Here is a 26,684-nt window from a genome sequence, read left to right on the forward strand (position 1 = left end):
GCTATAGGACATATGCATGTTTTATGTGGGTGGTGGAGCCTACAGGTGGAGTAAACGGGAGAGCCCCACTTTGAGGGGCAGCCACTTTCACCCTTGATAATAACGTCATGCAGAAATTCAGGCTCAATGTTCTAGATCAGCTGATTTTCAAAAGAAGCCAAAAATCAACATTTTTAGAAAATATGATACCTCTCAATTTTAAAATGTTGGCTCAAAAAAATTGTTTTAAACACTGTATGGGCCAAAAATATCTGTGCGCTGGTATTTGGGGCCCTGTGTTAGATTTGATTTGCATGAAGTGTCAACTGTGCTTGACTGTCTGCTTAAAGTGCTAAATTTTTGAAATCCAAAATTAGAGCTAAAAGGCAAATAGGTTTAGTAAGGAGTTGTGATCAAGACAAACTCTTTAGAGTAAATAATTCTTTGGCTTGTTAATTGGGCATCGAAGCAAGAAGATCATGGCGTACTCATGATTTTCCCATGATTTTCTTTTATCCTTAAAATATGATATTTCACTTTCAGGTGTGAGATAATTTTACTCTCTCTCTCTCTGGGTTGCAGTGACAGGTAGTTAGTTAACCAGAGAAACGAATTGGAGGAAACCCTCAGGATCTGTTTTTCACATGTAGGATGGAAATGATACGCGTGACAGCCACGAAATACGCAACTCGGATCTCCTGCTGTGGGGAGTATAACTGATTGTCACCCGAGATGCTGTCCTTCAGGATCCGCCACTGTGTTCATACGAAGGCCACACTCCCCACGAGCTGCTCCCAAGCAATGACTTAGCACGGAAGGGGGACTTCTCCAGTGGTTGACTTTGGCTCCAGGGCTCCTCAGCGGTCTGGCCAAACCTTTCTTGTAACTGTACTGCGGTCTGCGACTCCTCTGGCCCAGGCCTCCTTCCTCTCAGAGGTGTCAGAACTTCTCTCGCCGCTTTCTCCTGCTCCCTCCTCCTGTATCCGCCACGGGTAGACGCCAACTAACGGATGACGCTAATGAAAACGACAGGAATCATAGGAGCAGTTACACTTCATGGTGTGCTATGTGCCAGGCACTATGCTCATCCAAGCAGAGTCCCCTGGCAATAGTAGTAATAATCATGGCTAACTTTATTGAGTATGTTCCAGGACCATGCGTTACGGCCTTACAGGCATTGTCTTCACAAAAATTCTAAGGCGGGTAGTGAACTGCCTTTCTTCTGATGTTAGAGACGTGGAACTGGGTTAAATCACTTGCTCACGGTTATGCATCCAACAGGGGCAGACAGTGATTCAAACCCGAGTTTGACTGACTCCAAAGCGCGGTTGCTTCTACGTCAGATGTTTGCGTCCTGCCTTCCCCATTTCTACCACATCCAAACATCGCCACATACGACCTTCGTGACTTATATTCCTTATGAATAGCACCTGTACAGCTCTTTACTTAATGTTTTTCTTTAAATTAACTAGTTTTTAAAACTTGAATATAGTCATTTTAAAAAGAAACAGTAGTTCTGAAATAAATAGCAAACTGCTATCCCTTGCCATAAATTAAAGATAATCCCCAAAAGAATCACAATTAAAACAAAACATTGTTATTGAACTTTATCTAGACAACATTTAAGTAGACACTATATATAACTGAAGACTCCAAATCAGAGGTCTGCATTCCTTGTGTTTTGTTTTGAAAGGAAGATTAGCAAGTGTTAGATGTTAAAGAAGTACGAGCTTCAAATGAAGATTTTTTTTTTTACTTGACAAAACCAGAAAGATTGAAAAAAACTGAAAAGGGACTAACTTTCTCAGTCTGTGGCTCGTGCTCTTCAGTGCTGCGCCCGCGTGTCCCTCTTGGGTGGTACGCTCTGGGAAATGCGGACTGATGTGAAAGCGGAGAATGTCGTTGGATAGAAAAACAATTCTATACAATTGTCCCTTGCCCCCCAAAGAAAAGGAAATCCATTTTATCACTTTTCAGCCTCACAGGTTCTCAGTGCACACAAGTGTACCCTCTGGTTTATCTGGAGGGTGCAATCTTTCAAAAGTAAAACACACCAGAGCCTTCAGCAGAGTGAACCCTGCTTTGGGGGCAGGTGTATCCGGTAGAGAAACAAAACACGGCTCTGTGGTTAGGCTGCCTAGTGCACTGGAGTTCAGCACATTCACAAATCTGCCTGCCTGGGAGGGGGCTGAACCACACACATCGACAACGTGGGGCCTGTGTAGAAAACTCCCAGCCTCTTTGGGTTCAGAAGACAGCACTGATCCACAGCTGAGCAGCATTGATGGTCAGGGATAGGCCATACCCCCTGCTGGGCTCTGCATCAGGCACTTTCCAGCCTCAGCCTCCTTGTTACTCATTGAGACGAGGAATGAAATCCTGCTGCAACAGACAGCACGGCTTTCTTGCAGTGTGAACACATTTCAGGAAATCATCTCCCACTGTGCAAGGTTTAACCCAAAAGAAGAGACCAGGGGCCAGCCCCGTGGCCGAGTGGTTAAGTTCATGTGCTCCGCTTTGGCGGTCGAGGGTTTCGCCGGTTCGGATCCTGGGCGCGGACATGGCACCACTCACCAGGTAGCGCTGAGGCAACGTCCCACATAGCACAACCAGAATATACAACTATGTACCAGGGGGCTTTGGGGAGAAGAAGAAGGAAAGAAAATAAAAAAGAAGATTGGCAACAGATGTTAGCTCAGGTAGCCAATCTTTAAAAGAAAAAAGAAGAAGAGACCAGCATCTGGCCACTCTGTGAGCCGGACAGTGCTGGGAACCCAGCAAGGAGGTGGAGAGGGCTTGTCACTAACCCTCCTTTCTGTCTCTGAGTTCCTGAATCGACTTCCATCAGGTATCATTTGTATTTGGTTTGGTAAGTGGTCGGCAAATTTAGTTGGACCTGGAGATAGAGAAAGGACTCGGTTGCCATAGTGAGAAGTGTTTCAGGTCCTCCATTCGTTGTCACAAAATCCCATTCATCACAAAATCCCAGTCTTGTGCCCACTTCACAGATGGGAACACAGAGTCACTAGAAACTAAAGCGAGTGGCTGAAGGCTGAGGTCTGACAGTGGGTCTATGGCAGATTCCTCATTCTGTACTTCCTTAGATTTCTGGATCTTTAGCATATTATCCTTTTGAATAAACCACCATCCTACCAGACACAAGTAGTAGAGCAGGAGGAGGAATGATCAACATTTGTTGAGTGTTAAAGACCTCAAATGCTTCGTCCCATTTAATGCTAAAACCCCTATGCTAAGATATAGATAGATAGATAGATGATAGATAGATAGATAAAGATATATATAGAGAGATAGATAGATACCTATCTATCTCTCTATATATATCTGCCAGTGAGAAAATTGAAACACAAAGGGATTAATTGTCAAAGATCACCCAGAGCGAGGATTCAAGCCCAAGCTGTCTGACCCCAGTGGTCAAATTCATAACCGCTATGCTGCCTTTTGAGTCAGACATACTTCAGTTCAAATCCAGGCTCTATCTACTAGTAGCTGTGTGACTTTGGGCAAGTCACTTGACCACTCTGACCACTGTTTTCTTATCTGTAAAGTGAGGATAAAAATAATGCCGATCGTTTAAGGCTGGTAAGAAGAGTAGTTAAATGAGGTAGTGCGGGTAACATGCTTTGCATGGTGCCAAGCATACAGGAAGAGCTCAATAGATGCTGAGTATTATTAGCAACATAATCATTGCCCAAAGAATTAATCCACTTCCTGTTTACTTCTCTAATGGCTGTCCTCTTCCCAGTTACTACCCACTGTTGACCTAAGCAGAACTTTCCATTTTACCTCGGTCACCCCATGCAGCTGATCTAGGGAGGGGAAGCCCACGAGACAGAGACAAACTCATCCTGCCACCTCATACAGCCTCTTCCTCTTGGAGCATCACGCAGGGGATCATGGCAAGCCCCACAAAGCACTTTCAGAGCCATCAAGGATTCGTAAAGGCAGTGACAAAATGCAAGAGATAGATGGCATCATAGAGCTGTTTGTCATAAAAGCTAATGTACCCAATATGGGGGCCTCTGAGAACAAGCCCAAGCGTGCTGAAGATCTCTGCGTGACCCCGGACATTGCCGAGAATGAGCCCACTGCAAGGAGTGAACTGAGGAATGACCCTTCTTTGATGAGAACCATGACGTTTACAGAATTTCTACATCTGATGGTTTTAAAACACATCTGTGAATTCTTGGACACTTCTCACATCAAAGGTGGAGTCTCATTCTTTTAACCTTGAACTTGGGCTGGACTCAGTGACACTGTGTGATTTCCGAGGCTGGGTTATAAAAGGTGTTTTAGCCTGGATCTCAGGATGCTTGTTCTCCAAACTCGGCTGCCGTGGTATGAGGACGCCCAAGTGACAATGCAGAGGCCAAGGATAGGAGTTCCAGTCCTCAGTCCAGTTGGAGTCCCAGAGAACAGACGGCCTTTGAGACGACGCGAGCCCCAGCCACCATCTGACTGTGACCTCATGAGAGACTCCAAGTGAGCAGCGCCTCCCGAGCCCAGTCAATAACACACGACTGTTGTGTTAACCTGCTAAATTTGGAGTGGTTTGGTATAGCGCAGTAAATAACTAGAACACTGCAATGTATTTCACAAAGCTCTGCCTACAGGTCACTGGTAGCTACCATGAGCTTTATGTTACACTGATTTTTGTTTCTTAGAAACTATTAATTTAGTAGTTTTTTCATGACACATAATAATTATTTATTTAATTTTTTGGTTGAGCAAGATTGGCCCTGAGCTAAAACCTGTGCCAATCTTCCTCTATTTTGTATGGGGGACTCCACCATGGCATGACTTGATGAGCCGTGTGTAGGTTCACGCCCAGTATATAAAACTGTGAACCCCAGGCCACCGAAGCAGAGCACACAAACTTAACCACTAAGCCACCAGGCCAGCCCTCATAATAACTCCTTTTTGTTAGGTATTTATCAAATATTTTTATGATCCACAGTAATCATTTTTATCCATTTATTTAAAAATAACTCTGTAATAAGAACTGGAAATATGAGTCACTTTATGTGTTCTCCTGAAGGAAAAGCATAGATAGCCTTTCCTTGGAATAAACCTGAGAAGCATTCTTTAGCTCCCTAAGCCACCAGAAGCAGGGAAGCTTTAGAATGAATTGACCCCTGAAGTCCTCTTTGAAGCAGGACTGGAGCCAAAAGACAAGCAGAGCTTTGATCCCCAGGCAGCACCAGCATGTCAAGCTGTGAAGTAACGATGTAGAGGTTGTCTGCAAGCCAGCAGCCAACTGCCAGGAGTTTTCTAGGAGCTAACCTTGTGGTCAACGCTTGTGGATGTCAAACTTCCAACCCTCGGCAGCTACAAAATAATAGGTATCTGTAAACGTTAATACATACATACACATACACACAGCGCCCCACTGTCTCACCTATTGTGTGTCTTGAACGAATTACTTAACCTCTCTCTGTCTCAGGTTTTTTGTCTCCAAAATAGAAATAATAATACTTTCTTCATAGGACTGAAAAGTAAATGAGCTTAGACTAAAAACACTAGAATAGACAATGCTCAATGAATATTAGTTGTTATAGTAATTCATACATATACACACACACATAGAAAAGAGAATGGAAGAAGTTTCACCAAACAGTTACTGTGGTTCTCTCTGGGTGATAGGATTATGGATGGTTTTCATTTTCTCCTTTCTACTCTTTTATATTTTTAAAACATCCTATAATGAACCTGTATTTCTTTCACTAATTTTTTAAAAACATCATTTCAGTAGAAACTATTAAAAAACTTAAAAATGGAGGTGGTTACTGCAAAGATAATAGAATTATGGATAACATTTTTAATGTTTATAAATTTATTTTTCAGTGTTTCAATTTTCTTAAATTGACTTAATGGGTGAGACTTTGAGATTCAAGGAAATGAGGATGGAGAATGAATTCATGCTCAGCCATGTGGTACAGATTCAAGATGCCATAGAGTTTCATTAGATGGTTAGATGGAGATCACTGAGGACTGCGGCAGTCATGGTGGGCTTCTTGGAGGTGTGGGGCTCAAGGTGGACATGGGAAGATAGGGGCCTTTTCCAGAGGACCAGTTCCATTCATGTCTCTCTCTCTCTCTCTCTCTCTCTCTCTCTCTCACACACACACACACACACACACACACACACACACACACATTCTTTTGAGCTCCAACAACATCAGGTGCTTAGAGAATAAAGAAAGAATCCCTATTTTCAAAAGTTTACTGCCTAATGGGAAAGGTATACACATAAACAAGTAATCTTTCAATTTAATACAGTAAATACTAACAAAGGTAAATGCACAGGTTTCAATGGAAACACAGACAAAGCGCGTCAGCCCACCCCGGAGTTCAAATTAGCTTCTTGGAAGTGAGTTTCTTGAATTCTTGAGGAGTGTCTTAGTCAGCTTGAGCTGCCATGCAAAATACCAAAGGCAGGGGATTTAAACAATAGACATTTCTTATAGTTCCGGAAACTGGAAAGTCCAAGATGAAGGTGCCAGCAGATTCAGCGTCTGGTGAGAGCCCTTCCTCCTGGCTTGCATACTCTGCCTTCTTGCTGTATCCTCACGTGGTGGAGAGAGAGTGTGCTCTGGTCTCTTCCTCTTCTTATAAGGGCACTAATCCCATCATGGGGGCTTCATCCTCATGGCCTCATCTAAACCTAATTACTTCCCAAAGGCCCCACTTCCAAATACCATCACATAGGGGATTATGGCTCCAAAATATGAATTTTGAGGAAACACAAACATTCTGTCCATAGCAGGGGAAGCGTCAATTCCAGGCATGGAGAGATGGGCATTCCCAGAGGCAGGAACAGCATAAACAAAGGGACTGAAGTGTGAGATGACACGGTATACACAGTAAAATATGAGCAGGTGGGTATTACCAAATGAATGCTCTTCAACAGCTAACCCCCCAAACACTCACAGAATCCGGTCTTCAAAGAAAAAGTCGTATGTGGGAACTCCGTAGATAAAATTAGATTGGCTGTGTAGGGCCTGTAGTGGATACCTCTCCCCAGAGGTGGCCCATGAGGCATGTCCTCACAAGGCCCAAGGCTCCAAGTGGGGCAGGGGGTAGGACTGGAGATCCTGCAGCACAGAGGACAAAGAGGGTGACTTTGCTGGAGCAGCCAGGTCCTGGGTGGCCTAAAGTACTCAGCCTTTGTAGGAATGCAGTGGGGCAACACTGAGGGAGTTTCATCTGAGGAGTGTGTGCTCAGATTGGTGCTTTGGGGAAGAGAGTGGCAGCATAAAAAGGAAGTGCCTTACTCTAGGGGGAAGGTCATAAAGGCTTGAGGGCAGAGGCCGCGCAAGGAGAGGGTGGGTTGCTGGAACACTTCACTAATACAACTTCTCAGAAGACAGTTCTCCTCTAGAGGATTCATAAAGGGAGGCCTGGCTGCCTGAGGGGGATGTCAGCCCCTTCAGCAATCCCGCAGTCCATCATTCATACCACCGTTTTTCCACAGCCATTTACCCATGTAATCCCAACAGCCCAGTTGCATCAATACCTATTTTAAAGGTAAGAACAAAGAGGTATGTGGCTGTGGTGGTTAATTTTATGTGTCAACTTGGTCAGGCCAACATCTAGGGGTACCCAGACATTTGGTCAAACACTGGTCTGGATGTTGTTGTGAAGGTATTTTTTAGATAAGAATGACATTTAAATCAGTGGATTTGAGTAAAACAGATTACACTCCATAATGTGATGGGCCTCATACAATCAGTTGAAGGCCTTAGAGAAAAAAGACTGACTTCCCTGAGGAAGAGGGAACTCTGCCTGCAATCTGCCACTCTTCCCTGGGTCTCCAGCCTACCAGCCTCTGCCACAGATCTTGGACTTGCCAGCCTCTGCAATTGCATGAGCCAATTCCTTAAAATCTCTCTCTCTCTATGTGTGTATATATATATGTACATGTGTGTATATATACACATCTACATATATCTATCAATATATCTATATCGATATACATTGATATCGATATTGATGTATCTATATATATCGATAGATATATATATCTCCTATTGGTTCTGTCTCTCTGGAGAACCATGACAAATACAGTGGCTTACCCCATTGTCCAGTTACACCCTTGTCCAGATAAAGGCAAGAATAAAATGTTGATTTGTAACAATTTATTAATTTAACTTCACCACACTTCCTGGCACAATGGCGAGTTCAGAAGGTGGAGTAGGTCATGCCTGCCTGCTCAGAATCTTCAGTGATTCGCTGTAGCTTTCCAATAAAGCCCCAATGACATGGTCTAACATTCAGAGTTCTCTGTGCCCTGGGCTGGATCTCCATTCCCCATCCTACCTCTCATGACTGATAAATTGATTATTGTGCACCGTATCTACTCCCTCCCCCTAATAGGATTGTAAATCCACATCCTTTGCCTTGTGGCTTGTAGTCTCCCCATGGGAGAAGGGTAGATTCCTGCTCTGTTGATTTGGGGCTGGTCCGCATAACTTGCTTTGCCCAATAAAACGCAATCAGACATGACGTATACTCGTCCTAGCAGAAACTTTAAATGCTTGTGCGGTTTGGCTGAACTGAGAGTAGGTGGCCCCTAGGAAGATGGGGAAGAAGAGTGTAGAACTCTCTCACGAAGATCGGTTTACTTTTCAAGTAGTAAGAGTAACAGCTGCCCCTTCTGAAACTTTTTCTTGGAAGTAGAGATTTTACGCTCTGCTGTAGTGTGAAATTGTTTCATTTTAAGCGATGAACAGCCTGTGTTTCTCGAGGGTTTGTTAAGTCACTGAGGATTTGGAATGTTTACATTGCACACCAACGGGTTTCTTTGAATCTCAACTCAGCGTGTTTGGGAAAAGTGTCTTACGATGATGCCTTGTTTTACTTTTACCATGTACCAGGGTAGGAAAAAATATCTTAACAGCTAGCGCCAACTCCCGATTTGAATATAAAATATCTTTGTTTAAGACAACAGCTTTATAGGTCATTTGGGATGGAAAGTGAGACCCTGAGACATGGGAGAAGTGGTGAGGGGGAAATGAGAGATGGGTAAACTGTTCTGTTTTAGAAATAAATAAGAATGGGGCGGGGGAGGCAGAGGGAGAGAGCTGAGATTAAAGGAGAGTGGAAAGAGAGAACAAAGAGAAAGAGCAAGATTAAGCAAAGGGCAAGAGGCTGGAACCCAGGTTGGCCGAAGCAGAGACCTCCAGTTGTCTCTAAAACCCTGTTCTCCCTTCTTGCACAGTAATAGAGTTCCAGCTGGGCACATGACCGCCCTGTTAGAGACTACATTTCCCAGGCTCCTCGGAAGCAGCGTGATCACATGACTACATTCTTGCCAATGGAATGAGAATGGAAGTGGTGCATGCAACTACTTACTTAGAAGAAAATCGTAGTTTCCATTCCCTCCTCTTCTCCTCTTCAAATGGGCTATTTGTGGGTGTGGTTTGACCCAGCTTTGACTTTGGAGATGAGGACAGTCATTCCTAGGGAATGGCAAAGTAACAAGATTGAAGGAGCTGTGTGGTTCGAGTGACAGTGGGGAGCAAAGCTGCCACTCAGCCTGGACTGTTCACCTCTGGACTGGGAGAGACAGATAAAGCCACAGCAGTATTTGGTGGGGGGTGGGGAGGCTGAGGAGAGGATCCTGTTTCAGCAGCTTAGCCTAAATCTTAACTAATACACTGTCAAAATCCCTGGGAGCCTTTTGGAACATGGAGATAACTATTATACAGTGTTTTTAATGTGCATTTTTCTATGTTGTAAACCTTCCATCTTTTGACTTTTGGCAAAATGTCTTAGAAACGTAAAGCCCTCTGTGAGTAAGAGGCTTGGTAGAAATCAAGGAGAGTAACCAGGTCGCATAGCTGGTCCGAAAAAGCAAAGACAAGCAAGCGAACACATGCTGGATGATCCATAAACCGAAATCATTCCACAGAAGCAGGAGCTCTGAGCCAAAGATTACCATGGCAATGTGAGCTCTCCTGAATTTACAGAAATCTCAGGGATAGCTGGACTTTGCACAGAATACAGAATGGAGGGGTGATCCATTCAATCTAGGTGGTAGGGGTCAGGATAACTCCAATGAACATCTGGACCAAAACAGCAATTAATCCCAGAAGGCGGGAATATGTAGTGATGGAGAGTAGAAACTCCAGAGTCAGAATGCATGCATTCCAGTTTCTACCACCTACAACTTTGAAACTTCAGGGAAGTTACTTAAAACCTAAGCCTCAGTTTCCTTTTATTTTTTTTCCTGAGGGAGATTAGCCCTGAGGTAACATCTGTTGCCAATTTTCCTCTTTTTTTTTCTTTGCTTGAGGAAGATTAGCCCTGAGCTAACATCTGTGTCAATCTTCCTCCACTTTATATGTGGATGGCCACCACAGCATAGCTGACCAGTGGTGTAGATCTGCGCCCAGGATTGGAACCCGCAAACCCAGACTGCTGAAGCAGAGTGCAGAGAACTTAACCGCTATGCCACAGGGCATCCCCACCCCCAGTTTCCTTATCTGTAAATTGGGTACAGTAATAATGTCTACCTCATAGTGTGATCATAGAGAATTAAAAGGAATAATGGATGCAAAGCGCTCAGCAAAGTGCTCTATGATGAGGGATCAATACAGATTAGCTTTCATTATTAATAATCATCATCATTAATTTCATCATAAAATTAATATGAGACCCTAACTTATTATTCAAATCTTAGAGTAAAATCATTACCTTTGAGACTCCTTTGGCAAAGTCATAGGCTCAAATGTTTCTCACTTGACCTGAGGAAAGTGGGTGGGAGAAGGGTGTCCGCCAGCATTTGAGGTGTGCAGGACTCAGTTTAGTAGCTCCGCTGTTTGCGTGAGAAAGAAGAGAATTGAGAAAGGTGCCTGAGGTAGCCAAGAAGTGGCAGAACTAGGAATAAAACTGGGACTCAACCCATCATTTGAGTTCCACGGCATTTTAGCAAAGCCAGAGTGAGAACAAAATAAGAACACTTTCACCTGCAGTTTCAGGTGCCCTGGAGCCTGCCCCTCGACGTCCCTCCTCCTTCCCACTGTGTTCCCCCCCTCACTGAACCACCCACCGTCACCCAGGAACTGGGGCAGGAAAGCCACAGCAGTTCTGAACTTCCTGTTTTCCCTCAACCCCGACTTCTAATCAGTCCCCAGGTGGTGTCTATTTCATCTCCGAAATTGCTCTGAAATCCATCCACTTCTTCCTCCCTCCACTCCCACCAGCCTGCTTCAAACCACCCACAGTAGCCTCTTAATTGACGTCCACACTGGCTTTCTTCATTTTCCTCTCCTTTCGGCAGCCATAGGGATTTTTTAAAACGCAAACATAATTATTCCTGTCCCTGCATGATGCTCTCGTTGGCTTCCCGCTGCCCCAGGATGAAGTTCAACCAGCCTACTGTGTCAGCGTCAGCTTATAACACTCCCCCAGCTCTCGAAGCTCAAACCACACTACACGGTTTTTCTGTTTCTAGAACAGAGCTCCCAGCCTTTGAGTGCCGTTTCCTCTGCACAGGACACTGTTTCCTTCTCCACTTCCCTTCATCTAACTAACTCGTTCATTCAAAAACATTCGTATCAAGCTCCTACTATATGCTATGCAATGTTCTAGGCCACAGGGATAAACAGCCTTTTTTGTGCCATGAGCTATATTGGCAGTCTGGTGAAACCTATGGCCCCCTTTCTCAGGCTAATACTTTTTTTTTTAGGGTGATGAATTTTATTTAAATATCACTTTGTATCATTGTTTAGTTATTTCACTGGAGCCTTAACGCAAGCCTGTGGTTAGACACGGGAGATGGTATTGTACCCCCTCTCTTTCCCAGCACATTACAAACAGAGTTGAAAAGACTATTGCAGTGAACACTGGTACGGTAGGCAGAACAATGCCCCCCGACAAGACGGACATGCTCTAACCCCTGGGACCAGTGAATTATGCTATGATATATGGCAAAAAAGACTTTACAAACAGAATTAAGGACTTTAATATGGGGAGATTATCCCTACAGGGAGATCATCCTGGATTATCCAGGTGAGTCCAACATAATCACATGGGCCCTTAAAAGAGGAAGAGGAAGGAAGGCAGAAGAGTTAGCCAGAGAGATAAGATGGAAAAGAGGTAGGAGAGATGTGAAACATGAGAGGGACTCGACCCACCATGGCTGGCTTTGAAGATGGAGAAGAGGACTGCTACGGGTCGAGCTGCCTTGAATGCATAAAATAAATATAGCTAATTAAAAGAAGCCAAATGCATTGAAATAGTTACCAAAATATTTTTAAATTGTGATATAGTAAGATATATGTTTCTTTATTATTGCCTTAAATAACAAGATCTAGCAGTGGGTCTAAAAAATCCTGTAAGTTCATATTCGTGATCAGTGTAAATGATATTTCAAGACATCTGTAAAACGGTTGTGTGTGACAGTCTCAAGTGCGGTTCGTAAGACTGTGGTTTGTTGTTGATGAAGGAAACGCTCAATTTCAGTTAGGGGTTAGTGAAAATAAAGACGTCATTTTTTTCTGTCCAAATTCATAGAGCCCAAATTCTACCCACAGACTCTACAGGGTCCCCAGAATTAGGTTAAATCAGAAGAATACAGGAGGAAACACAGGAGCTGATGTTCTGGTTGGGAGGGGCCTGATGATAAACACAATAACTTCAGATGGTGATGAGCTGTTTAAAGACAATGAACAAAATAGTTTCAGATTATAATGAGTTATTTAAAGAAAATAAATAAAATGGTAGAGGTTAACTAGTAACTAGGGTGGTTGATTAGCATGATTGGAAAAAAAATCCCAAGGAGGTGACCTCAGCTGAAACGCGAAGGAAGAGAGGAGCTGGTCTCATGAAAAGCCAGGCAAGAGCGTCGCAGAGAGGACAGTAAGAGGCAGGCCTGGGCTTGGCAGAGAAGGGAGATAAGTCAGAGAAGCAGGCACACGTCAACCTTACAGGCCAGCAAAGGAAGACCTTGAGCTTCTTCAGTTCCCTTTTCTTGAAAATTAGGATGGCGTTGACACCAACACCGAGGGCTTATGCTGGAAGGCCTTGAGACAATGTGAGCAAAAGGACCTGGTGAACCAACACACCTTGGGAGCTTCCCAGGGGTCATGCAGCATCTCATTTTACCCTATGAATGCATACTGTTGTCCTGTGAAGTGCATACTGTTAGGGTCTCCATTTCTGCGACATGTTGGTTAAGTCGTTTTCCTAAGGTCACATAGGTGACATACATGACAAAGCTGGGGTTCAGATGAAGCCATTGACTCCAAGCCCTTTCACTGGACGACCACCCTTTCTACCTCTTATCTGGATAAGATAGATAAATACAGCATAAATTCTTTCAAATCAAATTCATCCACCTCCCCAGCGGCTCTCACGACACACCTGTCTATGATCCTTTCCCCTTTGCAGAGCAGCATCTCCCAGGAGGAGAAATTAAACATCCAAACGCAGCAGCTAAAAGCTGCAGGGCCCTAAGGGAAGCCACTTAGCCCTAATTTCCTGTTAAAACCAGCATAACCATGGCAACCCAGGGCTTTTATTAAAGAGTCTAACAGTGAAAATTGGCCTAAATCAGTTTAAGGAGGAGAGGCGTTCCATTCTAAGCGCTGGTTCCATCCTCTCATAGCACCCTGAGGTGCTAAAAGCATCCCGCGGCAGGGCGGCCCGCCAGCCCACTAGGGACTGCTCCTCCTTTGGTGACAGCAGAAGCTCCGGTGAGCACTTCTGTGTACTCTTGGGTCTGTCTCCCTTCCTAGAGAAGTTTCTCTCCCAAAGTTGTTAAGGGTCTAAATGAGAGGTCACATGTGTGCTGTATTCACTTTCCTAAAATAGCCCAACTCAGCCAGGAAGTGTCTCCTGTCTAGTTTCAAGGAGACGAGACAAAGAGGGAGAATCAGGAAGAGGGGAGAGTTGGGTCAAACCTTCTCTATTTTCTCCCTCACTCTTGGTTTTCTCTTCCTTTTGCCATCTGTCCAACAACTTGACCTCAGAGCCTTCCTCTCAAGATGCCTCTTGGGATCTCCTTCTAGTTGGCACTTTGGCCTAAAGTATTTGGAGTACAGGTTCTTCAGGCTTCATCGAGGTATGTGGGGGCAGTAGGAGCCCTGCCTCCACTTGCTCCCTCCAGGATGAGAAAAAACATCAGTAGCTCTGTACCCTGGTTTGTGTGAGGGCTTCATCCACTTCACTAAAACCTTACTGGATTGGGAAACATTCCAACACCCTGGGGGCAAAGTGCATTCGGTGCACGGTGGGCAACTTACATTAGGCCAAGTGGTGCATCTTCCCACCCCTTTTATTTCGCTATCACCAGCAAGACTGAGGAGGCCCCAGAAATGACAGAGGTGAACTTTTTACTGAGTCTCCATATGGCCCAACCCTGTGCTAAATGCATTACTTCCTTTAGACTTAATTACATTATGAGGTGTAGACATTATCTCATCCAATAAAAAATTGTCTTATAGGACAGGAAACTGATACAATAACTTGTCTGCGATCACTCAGGGTTTTAAGCTCAGGACATCTGACTCCATGGCTTTTATTTTCCCAGATATTGTCCCCTGGTCAAAGAATGGGTCTAGATCATTGCAGCAGTGATTAAACCAAAGTTTACTTTAGGTCCAGAATTGATTTGTCAACATGAGGTGACATGGGTAATGTTGTGTCATGGGGACTCTTACACATTACCATAAAATGATCACAGATACCTTTGTAAATGGAAAATATTAACTGCCCCTAATCTTGCTATAGGTGCCTCATGGAAACACGGGAATGACTCATACCCACTGCAGAGACCCAGTGGTGGCAGCAGCCTCCTTTTCTGATGTGGCTTTCCTCTCAAGTGTCTCTTGCCAAACTGCTAGAGAGAAATAAAATTCCTTCCATTGGACTAAATTCCTACTCATCTTGGCTGCAGCACATAGGAGGGAGGAAAAGCAAAGAGAATTAAAGAGAGCGAGTGGGTGAGCTTCTAGCTGTGGCTCGTAAGGAAGATGGGCTTCCCCAACCTGCACAACCTGCCACTCTGCCATTCACGTTTGACAGATGGAAAATACACTTAGAGGTGGGTGGTTCCCCTCAAGCTGTCTTCACAACACAACAGACCTTGAGCTCTACCAGGAAAAAATAACACTATGAAATAAGAACCTTGCCAGAAGAAATGAGGGGACCACTTGTTGAGTTTGTTTCTCAGCCTCTTACGAAGGACCCCAGCACCTAAAGCCTTCCTGGGCCCTGGGCCCCAGCATAATCAGGGCACTCACTTCCCTCTTTTTGCTTCGTATTTCCCTCCCAGATGGCAGCTCCCTGAGGAGAGGCATGCAGCTCCGCGTCCCATTGTTTCTCCAGCGCCCAGCGCAGCGCTCTCCACACAGTGGGTGCTCAGCACCCTTTTGGTAAATAAACTCATGAAACTCTGAAACCTAGGGTTCAGCTTAAAGAGTCCTTTGAAATCAAACCCATTTTCTCCTGGGAAACGTAGGCCCTTAGCTTAAGAAAGTACGGGTCGTGCCACATGAGAACAGAGGCTAGAGTGGGATCAGAGCAGATGATGGCTAGAAAGACTCTGAAAAGGAAAAGGATGTGTCAAAAGACCAAGAGCAGTTTTGCAACGTGATAGGAAGTGCTGCTCCACATTTTCAATGCCTGCTTTTATTTGGGTTAAGAGCATTTCTGTTTCCTTTGCTTGATTGTAAGACTTACATCCCCACCTAGGTACACGCGAACTCAAGGCTGAGGACTGGGAGGCAGCATGGTGACGGGTACGAGCAGCCAGGACCCTCACGGTGCCGTGTCTGTACGTGTGCATATGTGTATATAAGCCTATGCGTCTGCCCATAGACCTATAGAGTATGCATACTCCAATCATAACCACAGCACCGCTGAGGCCTCGGAGGCTGTCCCTCAGTCAGTAACATTTCTCTTCCCTATCCAGGTTCTCAGCAAGTTAAGAAACAAAACAGAAGAGAAAGCCTGAAGCCAACATGTCACCTTTGTTACTGATAATGCTAAATAGAAAGACATGGCTTAGTGTGAGAACTAAATGAGCATGCTTCCTGGGCCCCAGAATGATGTGGATTTCTCACCCATTCTCAGCGCTCACCAGGGGCAGGGGGTGGAGAGAGGCCAGGGTGGAGGAATTTGCTCTGGAAGGACTTTCCCCATGAAGGATCAGAGGAGAACACACGCTCTCCTTGGCTATTCCTAGCCCCGAGGGAAAACAGAGAGAACTGAGCTAAACATACCCAGTTGTTTTCCCCAGTCTACCAGAGTGATCAGTCACTCCACCTCCAGGGTGTGGAGTACATAAAAGGGCACAGAGAGAGAGACCAGAGTTGGACTAATCAAGCTCCCTTCCCAGGAAGGCAGCATCAGGAATGAGAAAGATGTGTTCCCCCACTGGCAAACATCTGTAGCATTATTCACACAAATGAAATGTTTGTTTACACATTGTCTCCCAACTATGACCAGAAGCCCCTTGAGGGAAGGGATTGTGCTTTATTTATTTATCTTTGTCAAAGCCTTGTATTTGGAAGGCATGCAAATGTTTGCTGAATGAATATGGACGTGGAACCTAAATAGTCCTAGGGTTAAATCTCCTTCTTGGCCAATTACTGTGGAAATGTGAGCAAATTAATTACAGAGATTGCAAACAGAGGACTCACAAACTACATCCAGCTCAGACATGATCTATTTGGCCCGCAGAGTGTTGGCCCAACCTTGTCTTAAAAGATTGTAAATAAGTTGACAATACTTAAAACTCAAGAGATTTCACATAAAGATCTGGATTTCCGGCATCTCCTGAAACCTTGGAAGCTTCATATGGTAGATTGATAGCAAAAACGGCCTCAATTCTTTACCCTCCCCCACCTTCGTCCACACATTTTGCAATGTCACTTTACAGTTCTTCCCATAAAGGGTAGAAATCTATATCCTCACCCTTTATCTATGAATCAGCCTTGTGACCTGTCTTGGCTAATAGAATATAACAGAAATGACAGTGTGCCAGTTCTGAGCCTGGACCTAAGAGGGCTTGTATATATACTTCTTCTCTCTTTCTTGGAAAACTGGCAAGACTCCAGGTGAACAAGCTGGAGCTAGCCTGCTGGAGGATGAGAGACCATATTGAACAAAGACAAGCTGTCTCAGTTGTCCCAGCCAAGGCCTAAGACATGTGGAAGAGCCAGCCAAGATCAGCAAAGCCAACCCACGGCTAACCCACCAGCTGACCACACATGCCTAAGTGAATCCAGCCAGACTAGAAGAACTATCCACCTGATCCATGGATTGTGGACAATAATAAATGCTTATTGCTTGAAGCCACTGAGTTCTGGGGTAGTTTGTTACATAGCAATAGCTGCTTGATACGCTTGGCCATGTTGCACCTGCTGTCACTCATGGCAATACTTGGCTGGAATGAGCAGCCCCTTGAGATGAGGCATGAATTTTGCAGCTCCCCACTGTTCCTGCCACTGTCCCCCTGACCTCGTCTCTCTGACACAGTAGCTGAGTGACAGTTGACATTATCATTCTTGAGCTGTTGTTTTCTCATCATAGGGGTAAGTGCAGACTTAAATACTTCTTGGAACCATGACTATCCATAGAGATGGAGAGAGCTATATATTCTAAGCAAAATGAGACAGCGGAGGGAAAAAATATCTTCCTACTCCAAGTCCTTGTATGTACCTCAGTTTGAGCTCTTGATTTAAAGCCGCTCAGCCTCAGTTTTCTCCATAAATGGAGTGAAATACACATGCCTCAGAAAATTATTTAAGCATTGAGTTAGGTTTAGCAGAACAGCATAATGGTTTAGTGCATAAACCCTGGAGCTAAATTGCCAGAGTCTAAACCCCAGATTTGCCATTTACTAACTGAATCCATGCATAGTATCTAGACACATGCAAACTGCCCCCGATAGGCGTTCAGTAAAGCTACTTGAGTCCCTTTGCCCTGTAAGAATTATTTCTAATATTTACATTATGCTAGTAAGTTATTATCAATCAAAGCTAACTTTAAAGGAGACTATTATTTTAGAAATATCCTAAGAACTGATAGTGGCCAAAACCATGTCAATTTGCTAAATGTTAAGTAACTTGCACAAGAATTATAGAATATTTATACCTTCTGATTAAGGTATAAACAACTTCTGAAGATACACAGAGAAATAATATAAATGCAAAAATATTTAAATATTTATAGCATCCACTCATACAATGAAATATTTAGCCATAAAATACATATCACCATGGGAAAATATGGAAATTTGTTCAGAAAATAATATTAAGTGAAAAAATATATACACAAAATAGTATATACACAATAATTGCAAGTCTACAAAAATATAACTACACAATGAAAATGACTGAAAGAGAATATTGGATAATATAAATAGTTGCCATCCCAAGTTTATAAGATTCTAATAAAATTATTGACAAGCATACTGCAATTTTAAAACTTGGAAAATGTAGATCATTATAGTACACTATCATAAAAAGTAAGTATTTGTAGGCCATTACTCAAAGTGAATCCCTATATATTATTTTATCAGTATTTATCAATAAATTTAATTGAGTATTGATATGTTTTATTGGTAGACATAAGAACAAGCTATTATATAAGCAAAAAATTTTGTTCTCTTAAAACCTGCCATTTGAACGCTTACGCTCAGGATCTTTCCCCCACTCCCAAACCCACATTCATCCCTCTTTGTCGTTAAAAACCAAACAGAAGGAAACAAAATTCCAACCCTCCCAGCTCCAGGTCAGACTATATCAGGGGAATCAGACAAAGGTTGCGTCCTCGCCGATTACTCTGCCATGAGAGCAGGGTGCTGCGGTCAGCCACCCAGTTGGAACAGCGTCATCCCTCTTCTCCCTGGTTCCAAGTTGTTCGCTGGAACATTCACACCCAGTGTGTCACCGTCACACTCAGCTTTCGGCATGGCCGCCTCTGGTTGCACGTGGAAAGGAAGCTCTCCCTCCTCCTGGATGCTCCCACTGAGGCGAAGCCCCTCCATCCACTCCAACACTCTTCCAAAGCAGGGTTTAGATGCTTTTGTGGTTTACGTTCACAATGGGGGAAGGAAGCTAATAAATAAAGACAGCTTAATTGACGAGCGGGTGCAACTCGATTCTCTTGCTGTTTCTGGCCAGTCAAATATGGATTCTGGTTTCTCTATCTGCAATATGGGTTGATTCTCTTTGGCCTTTCCTACTTCACAGGTGGTGGTGGTGGTGGTGAGAGCAGCTAGTGAGTTCATACTATGTGCCAGACCGCATGCCAGGCTCTTAACACTCATTTTTCTCACTTAATCCCCACAGAAACCCATGAGAAAGGTATTTGTATTATCCCCAATTTATGTTTGAGACAACAGGGGTTCAGAGGCGCTGCCTAATTTGCCTTTGGTCACACAGCTAACAAATGGCCATGAAAGAACTTCAATTCAGATCCATCTGATGCTAAAACCTGGCTTTTAAGCTTTAAACCATATGCCCTTAATGAAAATTTCTAAAATGTCACAGGAAAGCACGTTAAATATTCAAAAAGCCTGGCAGAGACATATTAAAAGAGGAATGGAAAGACAGTTTCATGTTATTATTCTTTGTATGGGGCTCCAAAATAAACTTCATTTCTGAAACAATCTTTCCTATTTGTCAGGAAGTAAAACAAAAAAAATTTTTTAAAAATTGCTCTCATGGGCCAGCTTGGTGGCATAGCAGTTAGGTTCACGTGCTCCACTTTGGCAGCCAGGGGTTCACAGGCTTGGATTCCAGGTGCAGACATGGCACTGCTCATCAAGCCATGTTGTGACGGCATCCCACATAAAATAGAGGAAGATTGACACAGGTGTTAGCTCGGGGCCAATCTTCCTCACACACACACACAAAAATTGCTCTCAACCCATGGAACTTACAGTCATGTGAGATCAGCTCAGAGCACCATAAGGGACCTTCACGGTCATAGAGGCCAGTTGCCTCCTTTCATAACTGAAGACACTGTAGCTGGGAGAGCAGAGGGTCATGGTAAGACCACACACAGCTCCAGTCCAAGCCTGATTCTGCCAGGTCCCATTTGGTTTTCTCCTGGCCCCTTCTTCAGAGCTTTAACTTCTGTTCAGATTGTTCTTGGAAGCTCTGAAAAATTCACCTGCCCCCCCTCCCTTCTTGTGTCTGTCCCTCCCCCAGCCCCCACCAACCACATCCTTGGGCCCTAGGTCATTGTCAAGCTGTCTGTACTTGCTGGGCTGCCTGCTTTCTCACATCTCTGCAGGCAGGTACAGGAAGGGCTGCAGGGGTGACCTTTGGTTAAACGGTGAGAGACTCCCTCTGGAGCCTAGCTGTTCTCAGCTCATACTCCAGTAGTCTCATCACTCCGCTGCAGAGAGCGGGTCCCCGTCATGCGAAGGCAACTGCAGCCGAGGCGTCTGCAGAACAGCATCTCCAACCTTTGCACAGATTCAAGCAGGAGCAAAGGAATAAAATATAACTAAACGAAATAAAGAGCTAGAGATACAGCTAATGAAGGCCCCAATCTTTAACCTTTCACTTGATTCAAATGGAAAATTCTCTCTGGAACACACTGCCATCAAGGCTTTGCCAACACCTTTCAGATGAGGCTGCTCTTGAGAAGGTCACTACTACATTAACAAATCCAAGGGACAATTCTCCGTGCTCTTCCACTTGAACATCACTAGCGTTTGACACAGTTGAAGACAGGGTCAGTGCCCAGATAATGATTTCACTTGGCTGACAGGTTCATCAGTGCCCTGGTGACAAAGGTTTGGTAGTTAACGCCAAAGTGGACCGGCATGCTTAGTGGCTGTTGAATATATATTTGTGCTTAAGATAACTGTGTATAGGTCCCTCCGTGAAATAAGTTGGATTCTTCTCAACTTAGCTTTTTTATTGTCTTTAGGAGGTGCCAAATTTATCAAGTCTATATAATTCTGTTAACAGAAATCTGCTACACCTATGAGGATGAGAGTCTACTGTGCATCAGGAATTGCGTAATTTAGTGGTTTAAGGTCACAGACTTACTGGAATCTTCTGGAGCCCCACTGTCTAGGTTCGGATTCTGCCACTGAGGCTTACCAGCTTAGAGAACAAGAGAAACATAAAACATGAAAGGCTAACACCAGCAGTTGCATGAGCTGTTCACTGCATAAAAGTGCTCAGCCAACGAGGGAGTGGTGGCTGCAATTCTGCCCATGTTCCTCTCACCAAACCCTGTGTCCAGTGCAGGGCTACGTCCACCTGAAGGAGAGGCGTGTGCCCATGAGATGCAATCTTATGTCCACCCGCTTGCAGGGGTGTGTGCCCATGAGACGTGTCTCTTCAGAGGAAGTGACTTTTTCTAATTTACACAAAGGTGCCAAATGGCCTCACAGCAACTCAGAAACTGGATTGTCAAGAGGCAACTCTGAAATCGGGACCTCTGTCTTCAATATCATTTGGTCGAGAGGTCAGTTACATTCAGGATCCCAATGCCTAGAACACTACCTGGCACATAGCACTCAACAAATATTTGTTGAATAAATGAAAATACAACAATCTGAGAACAAGATATAAGTACTGAATGTTGTGGAATATAACAGTGCTCCTCAAAGTGTGGTGCAGGAACCCCTGGGGCTCTCCAAGACTCTTTCAGGGGACCATGAAGTCAAAACTAATTTCATAATAATACTAAGGGCTTACTTGTCTATTTCACTCATTCTCTACAGGTGCAGAATTCATTGATACAGTTTAGATTCCATATTGTAACTAACCTTTAAGAAACTACAACGTATCGATTTTTGGAGTACTATCAAAGAAAAACATCCACAATGATCTGAAAAGGCTATTAAGATATTTCTCTTTGTTCTAACGACACATATGCGTGAAACTGAATTTTCTTCATCTATTGCATCCGGAACTACAAATTGCAAATGGCACCAGATTGAATGCAGAAGCAGATACAAGATCCAGCCATCACCTATGTGTTTAGACATTAAAGCAATTTGCAAAACTACAAAACAATGGTACTCTTCTCATTCAAATTTTTTGTTTAGGAAAATATAGTTATTTTTTGTTTAAGAAGGTGCTATTTATGTTAACATTTAAGGGATTTATTATTGTGACTTTAAATGAATGAATATATAAATATTTTGTCATTTATCCATTGTAATTTTAATTTGGTTAATATTAGTAGCTACAACTCACATCAACAAAACTCTTTAGGTTTTTCAATGATTTTTGAGAGCGTGAAGTGGTCCAAGACCAAAAAATTTGAGAACTGCAGATATAAAGCAAACTAGATTATCAGAATCACCTGTGGATTTTAAAAATACAGATTCTGGGCCCTACCTCTCTTGATTCTAATTCAGTAGAGCTGAGATAGAACCCTAAGAATTTGTATTTTATAAGAACTCTCCCAGTAATTCTGATCGCCAGTCACTGATAGAAACAATAAATACAATGGAAGTTTGGGGACCTACATCCCCGAGGTGGGTCTGTACTACAATGGCCAGAGAAGCCTTCAGTTATCCAACAAACATTTACCAAGCACAGACTCAGTTCCAGGCAATGTTCGGTACATTGTCAGACACAGGCCCTGTCTGGAAGAAATTCACTGACCAGTGGGAGAGACAGACAGGGCAGGAAAGAGTTCCAGCACACCGTCACGGGGTTCGTGATGGGGAAAATGCGGTGCTGTGAGAACACAGAAGCTGGGTGCCCCACTTCAAAGAGCTGGCCTTAAATGATGGAAGGTTCTGGGAAATCAAGGGGAAAGGGGCGACAAGGGCCTAGATTATGAGCGATGACCTGGAGGCAGATGGTCATGATGCCCACGTGGTGGGCGGTACGTTGACCAGCCTGGCTGGCATGGAGGGTTGGCTAGAGAACAGAACAAGATAAGGTCAGAAAGGTTGAGTGGGCCAGATGATGGAGGAGCTTAACTGCAATGAGCTGCTTGGAGTTTAGTGAGATATGATGAAAGACACGTTTTAGGATTGCAACTCTGGTGACATAATGGAGGGTGAGGGGCTGAAGAACGGGAAACCTGCTAGCTGGTGATTAGAATAACGTAAATCTGGGGGCCATCCAAGCCAGGCAGGAAAATAAGCAGCAATGTTCATGCCCATGGTCTAAAAGAAATTAGATAATCTGCTGAAAATCAGACAGTGGGACAAAATAAATTTAATAAACCCTCCCTGAACTTTCTCTGCCCTCTTTGTTTGGATTTCATGAATTATTTTACAGTGGTGGTTCTTGAAATATCAGGGTCATGGACTCTTTTGAGAATCTGATGAAATCTTTAGATACTCTCTCCATGGAAAAACAATGAATTAAGGCAAAAAATTGTGTGTGACTAGGCATGATTTTCTCCACTCTCATATTCATTTACCCTCTTATCTTCTTTTCTCCTTTTCTCTAAAAGAAGTGTCATTAGGTAAGAGAAAAAAACAAAAAGCTTCTTTCAGCAGAATAAGGCACCAGAGCTTTCCAGAAAGAGGAAGTGAGCATTATCAGCAGAAAGGCTGGGGGCAGAAATTTCACTCTAAAGTCCAGGGAGCCTCTTCCTGACGAACAGGGACAGAGTCCAATTTTGGTGGAAGAGGAGGGGTGAACTAGATTATGCAAGGTTTGAGCGATGCCTTGATGGAGAAAGTCAAGAGCTGCACTCGACGAGTAAGGTGACGGCCTAGTAATGAGGCTTTCCTTCTGGAAATGGACCATACCTTTACACCCACCAGACATTATAGCCATAACTAAGGGAAGGTTTTACCTCTTCACTTATCTCAGTTCCTTTGTGAGCCCTCATCTTCCACAGCATTTGGGACCGGTCTTCTCCTAGTCAGGCCTGCTGGTCACAGTTGTGCAGGCTGTTCACTGAACAAGCCTCTAAGCAGATAAGACAGTAGAGACCGAAACCCAGCCTGTGCTGTGCGTGCAGAGCTCTGTGAGGGCTGGCATGAGACCATGTGCACCCAGAGCAGGCGCCATTTTCTAATTCTCACAAAGGCACCCTGCAGGCGAGCAGCACTGTGCCACCTGCCTAACTCTCTGCTCTTTCTCTTCTCCTGACTCCTCCTCTTCCCTTTACCACAGAGGACCATGGCAGAGAATTGTCAGTTTGTAAGTCTCCACAACACAATATGGGCTGGGAGCACTGGCCAGACTCCCATCTCCCCTCCTCCCTCTCCCTTCACTCTGCTCCTCCATCTCCCCCTCACGTCTCTCCCAGAACCTCTTATGTATGGACTTCACTTTCTCAGAAAAAGCAGATGGAGGTTGAAGAAGAAAAATTACCCACTACCTGACAAGTGTACTTCTTCTACCAAGAGCAGAAAGAAAACAGACCCAGACAGAATACAGCAGCTTCCCTCCCCGACTCAGCCCAAATCTCGAGCTAAGAGAAAAGCTGTGAAAAGGGACAGCCCATAAGCGGTACCTGAGCAACAGCCACAGCACAAAACCGCAGGACAGCTCTGCCTTCGCCCACAGCTGTGGGGTGAACAGGCTTGGTGGGGTTCCAGATCACACACCTGCTGTGGCTCAGGCTCCGGTGTGAGTCTTTCAGCCAGAATGAGCCCCAAGCTCATTCTAGTTTAATTCCCTCCCCTCTGCCTTAGGAGGAGCTTTCAAAGTGTGGGAAATGCGAGCATTACCCTACATGCAAGCCCGGCTGACTTACCGCTTCAGGCAGCCCCCTACTTCCCCTGAGGGACTGGGCTCCTGCTACCACGGAGAGCCCCTTTCCTGAGTCCTGTGATGGGTCTGCTCCTTCTAGTCTCATTCCTGCGAGAGTAAGCTAAGGCCCAGAGCTTGATTTGGAGCCAAGTAGTGTTACTGAACCAGTAGCACTGGTCCATTTTGCCTGCCTTGTGAGATGCCAATCACTGAGACAACGAGTTTGCAGCAGAGAAAGAGTTTATTCACAAGGCAGCCAAGTGAGGAGGTGGGAGAAGAAATCTCAAATCTGCCTCCCCAAAAAATGGGGATTAGGGATATTTAGGGGCAAGGTGGTCTGAAGTGTGAGGATAGATGATCAGAGGTAAGGAGAAGTGAGGTAATTAATGATCTGTGCAAGTGTACTAGGGCTTCATGGCTCTTCATAGGATGCACATTCACGAAATGAAGGTGATAGCATGATCTGAAGCTGGAGTTTTGGGCTCTCCGACGTCAGACAGTCACCTATCAGGCATTCACAAAGACCCAGGTGATGAGTCGGTGGTCTTCACCAGCCTGAATTGGACAAGGAGTCAACTCTCAGTTCCTGAAAAACAACTTAAGCACCCAGCCTGTTACCATGGTGACCCAACCATCAGAGATGTTATTTATAGGGTGGGTTTTAGTTATATATTGACTAACTACTTTTGCTAACAGACAACTAACTGAGCATAGTTAAAGCTGGTTGGCCCCCCATTTCAGTAGTAACCTGATACTATAGGGCTTTTTACTTCAGGAAGACCAGAAGTCCATAGTCGTCATCACAATAATGGTGAACACTAAGGTGCACTTATTATGTACCAAGCCCTTTCCACTCAATACCTCTCATAATTCTCCCAACCACCTCCTGAGGTATTACTCTCTCCATTTCATAGATTGAAAAACTGAGACTCAGAAATATTATAAAAGCTTGCTCAGGGTCCCTGGCTTGCACCCACTCCACCAACCCATGAGAAATATCTCCTCCTTCCTCTTTACATATGATCATGTGTCAAACTGAATTGTGGCCTTTCTTCAAGGGAAGGGGCCTCTAGGAGAACATTTCAAAGATTTACACTTGACAAGAATGGCCGGATAATCATTATTAGACTAGACACAGAAAGAAATGAACATCTGGTTAAAGGTCAACTAGACTGCTGTCTAAGAGTCACCTGGGGGTAGGGGAAGGGGACGGCGAGGATGACTGGTTTCCCAGAACAAGTCTTAATCCCGTTACAATACATCAGAAAATTGCACAGGCATTTTATCAGGGGCACCGATTTTCTTCCCAGAAGGAGGTTTTGAGTTACATCACACACAGAAAGGTCTCTCCCAGACTAGGTCTGGAACAAATTTTCTCTTCAGTGCTACTATGGTGAATATCACAACACATTGATGTATTACATGACTATTGAAATTTAAGTATGTAATAATAACACATAATCATGGTGTCACAGCAATCCCAAGAAAGTTGGGATCAACCTATATGCCTCACCTATAACAGGTCCTTAATGTTTATTCAGAGAAGGAATGAGAAAACGAATGGACTTCCTCAAAAAGAGGAGAAATGAGTGAACTTGATCAATGCTACTCAAAGTGTGGGTCAAAGACCAAGCAGGGTAGGTCTGCAAACTGTTACTGGACACAGCCAGATAAGCACAGAAATCGAGAGCACATATTCACAAAGTGTGTTAGCAATTGGATAATTGGAATCTAACAATATAAAATGGGACTTGCATTTTACATGTCCTTTTTTTAATTTCATTTTTTCCTATTAATACTTTGTCTTTTTTTCTTCCTCATCTTCTAGGAATTCACTGCACTTTCGAACAGTACTGGTTTGCAATGATTGGAAATTTTTTAAGAAAAGGTCTTTTACCACAGCAGTTTAATCAGACCATCATATACCCATTTGAAAAGAGTTTATCACATAAGTTCCATTCTGAAGAAAATACCCAGAGAAAGAGACCCTGGGTCTGACCTACACAAACCTGCAGCCCCTCAGCCTTACCTAAG

At 44.0% G+C, this 26,684-nt stretch overlaps 1 long non-coding RNA gene across 2 annotated transcripts; it reads right to left on the bottom strand.

The window, feature by feature from the left end:
* Positions 1-570: 570 nt before the first annotated feature.
* LOC124236868 (uncharacterized) lies at positions 571-24,729 on the bottom strand. Of its 2 annotated transcripts, none has more exons than XR_006887863.1 (4): positions 24,655-24,729; positions 10,696-10,816; positions 9,352-9,458; positions 571-995 (listed from the first exon to the last, which is right to left on the bottom strand). It is a non-coding gene; the product is annotated as an uncharacterized LOC124236868 (long non-coding RNA). The 2 variants fall into 2 exon arrangements; XR_006887862.1 differs by lacking the exon at positions 571-995 and adding an exon at positions 6,680-7,091.
* Positions 24,730-26,684: the final 1,955 nt, after the last annotated feature.

This window comes from Equus quagga, chromosome 3 (assembly GCF_021613505.1).
Source record: "Equus quagga isolate Etosha38 chromosome 3, UCLA_HA_Equagga_1.0, whole genome shotgun sequence".
Classification (NCBI taxonomy): Eukaryota; Metazoa; Chordata; class Mammalia; order Perissodactyla; family Equidae; genus Equus; species Equus quagga.